General features: G+C 43.6%; 1 protein-coding gene across 1 annotated transcript in view; it reads left to right on the forward strand.

Annotated features, from left to right (window-relative positions):
• trappc9 (trafficking protein particle complex subunit 9) overlaps positions 1 to 12265 on the forward strand; it is a 171338-nt gene that overhangs the window by 73369 nt on the left and 85704 nt on the right. The window lies entirely within an intron of this gene.

Here is a 12265-nt window from a genome sequence, read left to right on the forward strand (position 1 = left end):
CCTAACCCGGGGCCTAACTCCGCTTTGTATTCCTCCTCCTAATCACCGTTCATGTAAAATGCAGACTCTCTCTCTCTGGGCTCCCGGGCAGCTTTTTATGAGCTTTGGCGAGACGGGCGGATCGGGAGAGCGAGAGTAGTCGGTAGTCTTGTTTGCCTCGCAGCGCTTTATAATATAGTGAGATTGGTTTAGAGGGCTGTCCATACTCAGATGAGTGCTAAAATATGAGATGTGTCATTTGAGTAGTCGCGTATATGTTGCGTCTCGCATTTTGGAAATGTTGAAATGTGGAAAATATTCCATCTATAGGCAATATAAATTGAGGTAGGTCTGCATATATTTATGCATTTCACAAAAATTAAGAAGCTGAGCCTACCTACTGTTAGAGGCTGTTGGCTCACACACACACACACACACACACACAAGCAGATGAGTCTGCTGTTTAAGTTTGGTCCAAAGTTTGCTTACATTTTTGTCTTTTACATGTGATCTCGTTTTGAAGCAGTAGTTCAGTTGTGTCACGCATCTCATTGAACATTGCATGTTGCTGTCTCTTGACTTCTACTGCATAGTGAGAGTGGGTACAACAGCGCTCATGACTGTCACCCTGTTGGTCCGAGTTCTGTAAAGCATCCAAAAATAGAACATTGGAAAGCGGTTCTGAATCATGTTTTGCAGCACCAAATTATCGTTTTGTTTTTCATTCTGACGGCTTTTTCGCTTGCCAAGTACACTTTAGCTGCTGCCAAAAAAACGAAAAAGCAAAACCCTGTACCTGAAAGAGTTTGTGGTGGGGCTGAGCTTTTCCAGGAATTAAGATGCTCTTGTATGGGGGAGGATGTAAAAAGTCTGTCAGTGTCTTATGTCAGAGGTAAGTCGGCACAAGTATGGAAGTCAAAGTAGCTGTTGACGCATTTCAAACTGCTAGGTCTTCATCACGACGTGCCAAAACAACCACAACAACAGGTATAGGATGTGTTATGTTTTCGAGTGAGCTTCCAATTGCCCCGTTTGTCTTCTGAAGATTTTGAGTTTGTGCTTGTCGGATAGGCCTAAGAAGGAAATAACTGAGCAGTTAACGTAATTACAAAGTCCTTGTACTGGTGTTAGCTGAGCCAGGGTGTTATCGTTCATTGATAAACCAAAGAAAACTAGATTTCTGTATCACTGAAACAAAATCTGCCTCATGTCCCCCTGTAGAAATAGATTCAGGATAAACTTCAAGAGGCTACGCTCTTACTATCAGTGGACTTACCTTAGCCAGATGAATTCAGGACCTTATGAGATATCCATCGCCACAGAAATATATTTTTTCCTACTTGATTTCTCTGACTTTAATTTGGTGTGGCTGTTGGAGCTAGTCGGCACACAAAAAATATATAGTACAAGTGATAATACTTCTGTTAGCTTGATTTTAGAATAGTTATTTCTGTGATTTACCATGTCATCAGTTTGGTTGACAATCAAGTTTTCAATCTATTGTCATTTAATTTTACATTTACATTCCAATTAACACCATGAAAATGAATACACTTTTATATTTAAATACAGTATCCTTAATATTGATTCTTGATAGTATGATGGTGCTTGATTGATGGTATGATATATGATTATATAATATTAACCTACAAGGATGATATGAAGGTGAGCTCATAAGTGAAAATGTACCTGTGTGTGTTAGTGTGTGTGTGTTAGTGGACATGTTGGGAGCTAGAATAGAGAGCAGGTTGCCATGCTCAAAAGCATACACCTACTGTGATTAGATTTACTTTGCCACACCTACCTCTCCTCTGCACCAGCATGCCTGGCAGCACTGCTGTCTATCTTGAGTGTGTGTATGTGTGTGTGTGTGTGTGCGCGCGCGAGAGAGAGAGAGAGAGAGAGAGAGAGAGAGAGAGAGAGCATGTTTGTGTTTTGTGTTTGTTCATTCTCCCTAAAAGCACACTGGTATACAAGAATACAAGAAATAGGCTGGTCGAGTAAATAGTGCTTATTGAGCCTTAGTGTAATATTAATAGTCCCACTCTCGAGAGGGTCATGATAAAGGTGTGTTAGTTGGCTTCTGTGTGTGTGTGTGTGTGTGTGTGTGGAATTGCTGGTGTCTGCATGTTTGTGCAAGCCCAGCGGGTTGAAATTGGTAGAGAATGGCGCATTTCATCATGCTTACTGGACTTCAATCCATGTGTGTAATCCAGTGAGCCAGGCCAAGCGTGGTTCCATATGCCTTCCATGCTAAGAGACTGAACCAGGCATCGATCCGATCCTCTTCAGCCGGGCTCGTACATAGTTGCCCCCCGAACATGAATGTGTACTTACTGTCCTGTACACCTGCCCCTTTGTTCGGTAGGTAATATTTGGGTGTCTGTCTATATAGCTACAAATGTGTGTGTGTGTTTTAGTGCGTGTCTGCTCATGCGTCGCCATACAATTTATCATTTTGCAGCCTTCCGAGCCTCTGGCTTTCAGCTCTGCTCGCCCCGTCTTCGAAGTTGACTCCACATCTCCGTGGTTGACTGGCTGTTTCTATAAGAACAGGAGTAGAGGCCAGGGGTGCTGCGACGCTCCCCCCCGCTCCCCCTGCAGTCGCCCCCCAGGTGGTAAACGGCGCAACACCCGCCCCGGGACCACAGGGTTACGTAAAAGAGCGGCCGTCTCGTGTCTGAGGCACCCATTTGTTTAGATGTGGGTGGGTGGGTGGGTGGGAGGCAGGCAGTCCTCCTCATCAAGAAGGGCAGATGCCACTCTAACTTGACGAGATCTAGTGACGCAGTCTACTCCCCCCCCCCCCGCCCCCCCCCCCTTCCACCTCGCCGACTCGGCAGCGTATAATCAGATTACACCCTACGTAAGTGAATTAGTCAACACTCACAAAAGAAATCAAATTACTTTTGATGAAAAGGTTCTTCTATTGTGAGAATTCAGAGGAAGTATTTATATCCGCAGCGCGCACACCTGGGCTTCTGCTGTATGTATCCAGCAGCAAGGCCGTCAACCACCAACACAGCTGAAATATACCTTTATATGTTTAGAAATGGATACAGTTTTATTCAGTTGACAAAATCAAGCAAAGCTGAAGAAATGACTTTGCTTTCTGATGCTGTATTTTCAGAGTTGTCCAAGTTAGATTTTGCTCATATCCTGTGTCATTTTCAGACTTTCGTTCATTCATTCAGTCATTTTTTCCATTCCTATTCAGGGTCACGGGGGGGGGGGCCTGGAGCCTATCCCAGCATGCATTTGATGGAAGGCAGGGAAACAGTCAGGACAGGTCGCCAGTTCATCACAGGTCTAACAAATTGGCAATTTAAAGTTTCCAATTCACCTCACCTGCATGTCCTTGGACTGCGGGAGGAAACCCAGGTGAACACGGGGAGAACAAACTCCACACAGACAGGACCGAGGCCAGATATACAGTGTTGTGGTCATTTTATGCTATAGGGCAGTAAAAGACACAATTGGGATTCAAACAAGGATCATAACACATTGTCTGCTGTTTAGAATTCAGGACCCAGGTGTCGGAGGGTACGGCGTGAGTGCGAAGCGTACACAGAGGTTGCATATCAGCATGTAAATGAGGTTGTAGTACAAGGGGGAGGTTGTGCCAAGGCCATGTTGTGGGAGGGCTTCGGTGACCCTGCTGTAGCAGCCAACCGGGGCTTACATGGCTGTCAATTGATTCTCAGGCTGCAGTGTCAGAAATTGAGTCAAACACTTGTTAGAAATAGATGCAGCCAGACCTATGAGACAATAATAGCAGGAATCCATGGCCACCTGTGCTGGAGGGTGCATGTTATTCAGTGATAATATGAATAATGTAAGTCATATTGTTATTTTTTCCCAGTAACATTACTCATGTAACATTACTTTTGTCATCACCCCCTCTAAATATCAGGCTGAAGTCAAATGCTCAGAAAACTGTCTCCCAGCCCCATCCGCCTCATTTGTTTTGACCAGAAGTAGCTGTTGTCCTCTGACACCGAGCGAGCTTAGATGATAAATGTTAGGAAAGCTGACTTTCTCCAGGTGGAAGTATACCCACTGCTATGTTTTTATGAAGCAAAAGAATGACAAAAACTTTGGACATCAACAGTATTTGGTTGCCCTGGTCATTCACTTCTGAAAAGAGTAACCATGACTAGATAGACATGTGATTTTCAGTGTTGTCAGAATGGAGCCTGACAAGGGGAAAAGGACAAATTGTGTATGAAGGGGCAGGGGCATCAGGGTGGTATGTGGCTCGGTGGCGGATGGGCCAGATGGCTGAGATTTGTAACAATGCAGAGACCAAGTGAGCAGGCACGACTTCTGAGGAAAGGGGGAAGAAGTTTGCAGGGAGAAAGGGACGACTGACACGAAATGACAAAATGACGGGCAAAGGAAGAGGCGGGTTATGACGCAGGATGATTTGAGAGTTCTCAAGAGCACACTATTGGGCTTATTCCTTTATTAAGCATACATCAGCTACGAATAACCTAGACATTTTAATGATTGGTTTTCATTTCATATCCCCTTACACTTTTGCTCTTAATGCTGCGCTAAGCAATATTTTTATCACCCTAAATCACAAAGTGTGGCTGCAGTAGAGAAGAGTGTCCCATTCCTTCTAATTTAGACCCTGTAGGTTTTTCCTATTGGCCCAAATGAAATTCACTGACAGGAGAACTTCTCCTTCTCAACAACGTTCAATATTTTTCCTCTTTCATCCCTTTGTGCTGTATGCAGTTTACTTTTTTCAGTTTACAGTTTACTGTTAGACCGTCAAGGTCTGCCATATCAGATTTTCTGACATTTTGAACTCTTTGAACAACAGTTTTTTATTGTATGCTTCTTCAATTTCTGACCTGTTGACACCAATATGGGCACACAGCTTCCGAAGACAGAGATACACAGACTGATGTGTGTGTAACTGTGCTACCTATACATTGAGCCAATATTAAATCAGCCCATAGGGGGCACCACAAATGCCAAACAGTCATATCTCAGAACCTGGTTGATCAAATCGAAAATTGGTTTATGTGTTTGAGGGCCAAGTTTCAGTCTGTACATGGAATATGGTTGTGATTGGTCAATATGGCTGTGGCTTATCAGATAGTGTTTTGTAACCCAATTTCCTGTGAGATAGCATATGCTACAGACCTAAAGTTTTGCACAAGAATTGCTAATGATACAAATTGGTGTCCCAGCAAATATGACAGTAATTGGATACATGGTAGAGCTGTAAAAAGTAAAAGAAATTTAAAAAAAAGGCCAGAATTGCACAACATGAAACTTTGCACACACATTGAGCTATTGTTCTACAAATTTTTTATAGTGGGCTTCTTCAATTTTTGATTGATTGACACAAAATTGATGCACAGTTTCAGAAGATCGAGATACAAATACTGATGTAACTGATTTTTAGTGTCTTTTTTTATAGACGACAACAGGTTTTTGTACCCTATAGAAGGTGACAGGCTGTACACAGAATTGCGTTTGGGGTTTAGTTACTCTTTCAACTTGGTACATTTGTACAATAATATATTATAAAGGTATACTGTATGTCAACCCAATTTTAAATCAGCTGATAGGGGCTGCCACAAATGCAAAAAGAGTGTGTGAATTGGTGTCCCAGCAAATATAATTGGACCCATACTGGCGGTCAAAAGTATAAACATGTATGTCAGTTTGTATGCATGTAGATATGGAATTTAGGTGGTCATGTGTGTAGATTTGGACGTACATATGCGTGTGTCTGTATTTACTGAGTCAGCAACTCAGGCACTTTCAGCTAGTTTTACTTTGTTATCTTTTTGCTTGAGGTTGATCATTCCTGACTGTGCTGGCCTGCTCTCCTGTATAAAGAGGACACATCTCTCACAACATATTTGGATGATCAAAGGTGGTTCTTTTTGGAAGAAAGGTGTGTTTTCCTCCACCTTGATTCATTTGGGTTTGGCGGTGGGGAGTGAAAAAGAAAGACTATGGGAAATCAAAGGGTCACAGCCAAACAACCAGTCACAGGAGGACGTTTGGTCTGCATGGAAGCTTGCTAAGGTCACCTCTGATTGTGATCGATTGGATTCAGTAAATGTTCATGCATGTCAAACACATGTCCTTTCAGTCTGAATGGATACAGTGACACCAGCCTGTGAGTCCGCTAGTACAAATATATGCTTAGGGATGGCTTACTGCTTATTAATCATATTGGAAATTAAATGATGCATAAGACTGTAAGTAAACATCATGGTTTACTTTGGTCACAGGCTATGCGACATGAAGCCTTCTATTCAAGTGCTATTCATGGCTGTTACGGTCCATGCATTAGTCCCTGCCACAGAAGCCTCTGTCAGACTAGTGGGCTTCCATTAACGGTGTGACAGATCGCCACCTTGATCCAGCCAGATTGACTTCCTCCTACTTTCCTCCATCTCTTTTCTCCTCCCCAGCTAGCCAAGCACTAAAGTGTAATTGCCTGCTTGGGGGGGGGGGGGGGGGGACTTCTATCTTTTAACACATTCTGTCTCGCTTTAATTGAAAATGTCAGTTTTTCTTTAGGAAGCCTTGTGTTGAGCGCTGTAAAAGTTTTCAATGTTAGGACATGTTTGTTTACACTGCTATCCTCTGTGCAGATTCCAGTCTTTTTTATTCTTTTCTTTTTTTCCAAAAGCAGTAAAGATTGTCCTGTCCTAGTCCTGTTTTCATGAGGATTTGTTTTGACGGCCAATTTGGATTTGGATTGAACCTGCCGATTACCAATATTTTGTGCCAATATCTGTTAGTTTTAAATGTGACCATTCTCAAACCAAATTAGAAGTATATATTGTTTCCCCTGGAATTTTATTCTTGGCAGGGTAGAAAAGCCCCTGAAACAGTTATAGTAATAATGATAATAAAACATGTTCTTGCTTACTTGTGTGGAATGTAATCAAAATGTTGCATTCAAACCAGTTCAGATTAAAGGCTTCCCATACACAACCGGTGTAGTATTGATTAATTATACAATACATATGTAATCAAACAACCTGCATCATATCCATCATATCAGAAGTGTGTGGCACTGACTGGCAGATATGTTTAAGAAAAGGTCAATAACGGCCCAATATAGCCTACCGGTCTGACCCCAGACTGTACTGTATATGTGTTACCTAAAGAACATATTAACATTTGAGTCCTATTATGTTGTGCAGTACCAGCATGTACTGTATGCCAAAATAAAGAATGATTATGTAATTGACTGAACTAGTTACTGTATAGTAGGGTTTTGGGGTTTAGAAAGAGGTGACATAGCATCACACTGCCTCAAACAGCAAGGCAGATTGCTGTCCACCTCCCAGGGCATTTCACAGTTACAGTCACATTACCTCACTGATGCTTGCTACCTACAGCTGCCTGGTGGGAATTTGGCAATGAGGCAATAGCTCTTCACATTTTACGTCAATATTTGTATTACCCTCTAGCTGCTATTATAACTTGGGCACGACACCCCATAACCCCCTTCGGCACAGATCCCTCATAGTCGGGCAGGTTGTTCGCCTACTCCTTAAAAGGTCTCCTATTCTAATTGCCACATCAGAGGCAGACCCTAACTGTGAGGGGGTGCAGAGCGTGACATTATAAACGCCGTGGGCAGAAATGTCAGGACCATCATTAAATGGACCTGCTTGGGCCTGTGCCAGATAAGGGTTTTTTTGATTTTTGGGGTGGTTTGGGACGGAAAGGAAGGTTGGAGTGATTATACCATGCCATGCGAGGCCCCGTCCCTCAACAAACCTCCTCACCTCTGTCAGTGGTACCAGCTATTTTGGTCCGCTTGCAGCCAGGTTGTTGCCGAGCAGTTTTAGATGCTGTAACCCTCATCAGCTGTCAAATCAACAGGGACTTGTTGAAGACACCTTCACTCCTCATCATTGGAGGATTATTGCTAAATTATTCCACTGCGGAACAGTTTGATGGAGAAACTTTTCACTCTTGTCAGCCTCCCCATCCTCCCATGAATCATCAATTGCTAACAAGCGCAGCAGAAACGTGATAATGTCAAGCTGTCGCCAGTCCACATATAGCAGGAAAGTGCCTCTCGGAGGCAAAAATGCAGATGGACACAGAATCAGAGACGTTTGAACTCACAGATTGATGGGCTACGTATGAGGGACCTACAGTGACCTCATTTGCTCATATTCTAGGGAGCATACTGTGTCACGTCTGTCTCTTTTAGAGGCTAACGCAATGCAAGGACTCCAGTAACGAGCAGAAACACAGAAATACATTCTACTCTAGTGCTATTCCCCCCCCATTATCTGAGGAGACAGCAGACAACTTATTCCTGCTCAAAACTTGATTTGTATTCCGCTTCCTAGCCGCGGCCCTGGCCATCACCGCCGTTCTGAGAGCTATCTCCAGGATGATGTCTGTCGGACTCCGCGGCGTCTCTCCTCCTAGTTGGCCGCGGAGGCAAGTTGGAACCCCGGGGTGCTTCATTGATTGGCTGAGTGACTGACAGCCAGCCATACGTACGAGAGGTACTCCCAGCACCGCTCCAAATGGACATGCTGCAACTGAATGCCCCGGAGTCATCTCGCTCAGTTTCGTTTGGCTCCGGAGAAGCCGGGGCCACCAGGCAACTAAATGGCTTTCCTGGCTGACAGCTTTACTTCCCTGGCACCAGGCAGATGCAACACAAGCAGGGGTCACGGCTCATTTTAAGGACAATTAGGCACACAGACTTCCATTTCTGCATCATCAAAGTACAGTGTGACCCCTCTCCACTTGCCACTCAACCACTTGTCCCACTTATGGGGAAAAACCTCCACTGAAAGCCAGGATCCATGGATAGATAGGAGAGAGAGAATGTGAGAAGCGAGTGGAGTGTGTTATTCACTAGAATTAGATTTTGCTACTTAGATGATTTTTTTTTTTTATTGAGGTTGGAAAAATAAGTGTTTTGAAGTACACGAAATAAATGGCTATTGGGATGGTATCTGTCTTCAATGGGTGCTTTACGCCATTTCCAATTTGGCTTTCTGCAGGAAGATAATGACATTTCACATCAATGCCTTTTACCGTGGCTTTTGACGAGATTGTGAAAATCGTGCGGCAAAATTTGATTTGTCGTTTGCAGTTATTCAGTGTTTCCCACAGGTTGACAATATACTTGTGGCGGTGGCTGTTGGCGTTGACATGGAGCTAATAAGTCACATTTTTGTATGGCGATACATTGAATTTCGATATGTGGTCCCATCCCTACTTTGCACTGCACTCATGGTAACTTTCTATCTGTGTGGTGGACAGTTTTACACATCTGCCTTTAAAAAGGCCAGGTAAAGCCTGTGTATGGGGAAACCCTGGTTATTACCATCATCTAAGCACAATAAAGACTAGCCTCTCCATCTACAGTAGAGCTACTGTCACCTACTGTCAGCCCATCGTCTAGTGCTTTGTTCGTTTCCCATGCTATGCTGCTGAAAAATGATCAGAAAGACACAGGAACAGAGAGAGTACAGGCGTAAAAGAGAGTTACCGTCAGAGCCTCAGACAACAGGTTTTACAATGCATGAGGGGGAACGGGTGATATCCAGGGCAGCTGTTTCATTAGTCCCAACACATGGAAGCAGTGATTTGGACTGACGGTGCCAAGCAGAAGTACTGCTTTAGTGCTTAGAACAGTGGCACTAAATGAGTTTTTAGGTTTACCAAGGTATTCCAGTCTCTCAAAGCTTAAGAAAGCATTTTGTGGAAATATGTGTTGTCACCAAAAGGCATTGGTATATTTTTACATGAAGTATTAGCAGACATTCTTAACTCTGTTCCATCTCATTGAGTGGCTCAACAACGCTTAGGCTTACCTAATAAGTCATTCCTTTAGTGCAAACAATGGGCGATCACTTTCTAAACAACATAAGCTTGTGCGATTTTGAGAGTCCTTTCCCCCCTGCCTACCTGTCACTGTGATGGACTGTATCTCGCCATTCCTGTCAGGAGGCATGTGGCCATGCCATAATCTCCTTGGCAAGGTGTGTCGGGATCTTTATCTCCGTGCCAGGACGTCCACAAAGCCATCAGCCTTCCCCTTCTCTCCTTTGTTCACTCGTCATGTGCTCGAGTGAGAATATTTGTCTGTTCAGAAGTCACTGCTATTGTCTGACAAATGCTGTGTTTGTGCGGATGGATGTGACGGATAGTCTTCTGGGGCTTTGTTGTGACAGCGGAAGAGCGAGGAGCGATGGCATTAAAGGTAAAATCCACCCTAATTCTGACTCCGTCAACCATATGTCATGCCAGTGATTTTGGATAGTTCAGCTCAGATTGAATAAGTCTTTTCTAAAGCTAGAACAAAGGACAGTGAAGACACCAGCCTATGACAGTTTTTGGAGCTATTTCATGGGAAACGAATAGAGCAGCTTTGTGGATTGTGTGACAAAGAATATATTTTTGGTAAAGGACTGGTAGCATTAATGTGAGACAAAGCAGTAGTTGTAAAAGCTCAAGTGCACATTCAACAAGATCTCATCAGTAGTCTGTTGATGACATGACAGATCAGATAACATTTCCTAGATTTGAAGAGACTGCCACTTTAAGGTGCATTCTCCTTTTAAGATCATGCACTTGCCTGCTATCACGGTTGCTGGTAGAAAAACCTTGCGCGAGCGGCAAAGTAGACAATCAGCAACATTTACTTGTGTGTATATATCTTTTAAAAAAATCTTCTTGCTTTCACTTCTACCATCGCTCTAATCTCTTTGCGACAAGGATCTTTTGTGTTTAAAGTGAAGCAGATAAAGGCGCGCTTCATACCTCAAGGCTAAAAATGGAAGTTGAAATGGCTGCATTATTTTCACACAGCGCTGCATTGTTATCTCAGGGCTCTGAACCCGAGCGAGGAAGGACATTGGCCATTATCATTCTGACAGTGTTATGAGAGGCCTTTCTTATTCTCTCTGCGTGTGCGAGTGTGTGTGTGTGTGTGTGTGTGTGTGTGTGTGAGAGAAGCCAGTGCTTTCTGCGAGCCCGCTGCTGTATGTGCAGAGTTGTCAGGTATCCTCAGGCTGCGTGTCGCCGCTACGCTATTCCTAGCACGCTCGCCTCATTACAGCGGGGGCCTATTTTTAGCCCGGTGTGATTGAAATAGAGTCCCGCGGGAGCCGAGGGCAGCCGAGAGGACCGAACGGAGGGAGGGACTCTGGGGGTCGGGCCCCCGGTCTGGAAGGGAAGCGGGGAGCGCGGTCGCTGTTTTCGCCGGTGTCTCTGAGACGATCCCTATCCCCCCCAAGAGGATCTTGTTTAGGCCATTAGGACAACACAGCCGGGCCGGCTACACCCCACAGCTGAATTTAACATGAGAGCTCCAGCGAGAGAGAGGGTTGTTCAGAAGAAAAATGTGTTTACATCTTTTTAGAAATATTGTTGTTAAGGAGCCCTCGCTTTTCAAGACACTGAATATGTAGGTTATTGTGCTGCTGAAGCTTTAGAATTAAAGGAACTAATTGGAACATTATCAGTGCGTGTGCTTGTTTATTAAAATATTTCATTTCAATACTATTTTTAGCCGTACTTGTGGAGTTCTACCCCCTCCTTTATATGTCTCATACAGTTTCTGCTTGTGTTTCAATATAGATATAGGCTTATTTATGATTGCATGGCACAATATTTGCAAATGTTTTAGACCAGTGATTCTCAACCTTTTTCATATCAAAGACCCTTCATTTAGTCCACATTCGGGCCACAGACCCCCGTGTGATTTTGCTTGTCTGACCGAAATCTGAGAATATTTTTATTGTCAGATATGATTTTGTCCAGAATTCCATGACTATCTGTATTGTAGGTGGAGAGATAACAGTGAAACTATGATCAAAATAGTCATTCTTCTACATTCTCTAACTTCTTGTAAATGAAATGCTGAAGTTTAGCAATTCATCACTTTGCTGGGGACCCCCTGGAACTCCCTCAAGGACCCCTGGTGGTCCTTGGACCCCACGCTGAGAACCGCTGTTTTAGACCACGACAGCAAAGACAAAGGAATTGTACATAGTAGTCTAGCTAGGACACAGCATGATGGGTTTTAACATGTCCTATGGTGTATTAGGATGGATACGCACAGCAAGTGTGTTATTTCTATAAGATATGTGAGTTAAATTTCACCATATTTAACTAACAGCAGGAAAAACAAAACAAAAAACAAAGAGAACACTGCTGTAGAGAATACAGACACTTGAGTGGAAAGCTCCTGCACCCGCAGTCCCTCTGTGCACCAGGAATCCGAGCCATCCAGTCAATCAATTCAAATCAGATTCAT

Source organism: Centroberyx affinis, unplaced genomic scaffold (genome assembly GCF_046629955.1).
Source record: "Centroberyx affinis isolate AG114_WGS23_722 - 3 ecotype Tasmania unplaced genomic scaffold, CSIRO-AGI_Caff_v1 ptg003056l_1, whole genome shotgun sequence".
Taxonomy (NCBI): domain Eukaryota; kingdom Metazoa; phylum Chordata; class Actinopteri; order Beryciformes; family Berycidae; genus Centroberyx; species Centroberyx affinis.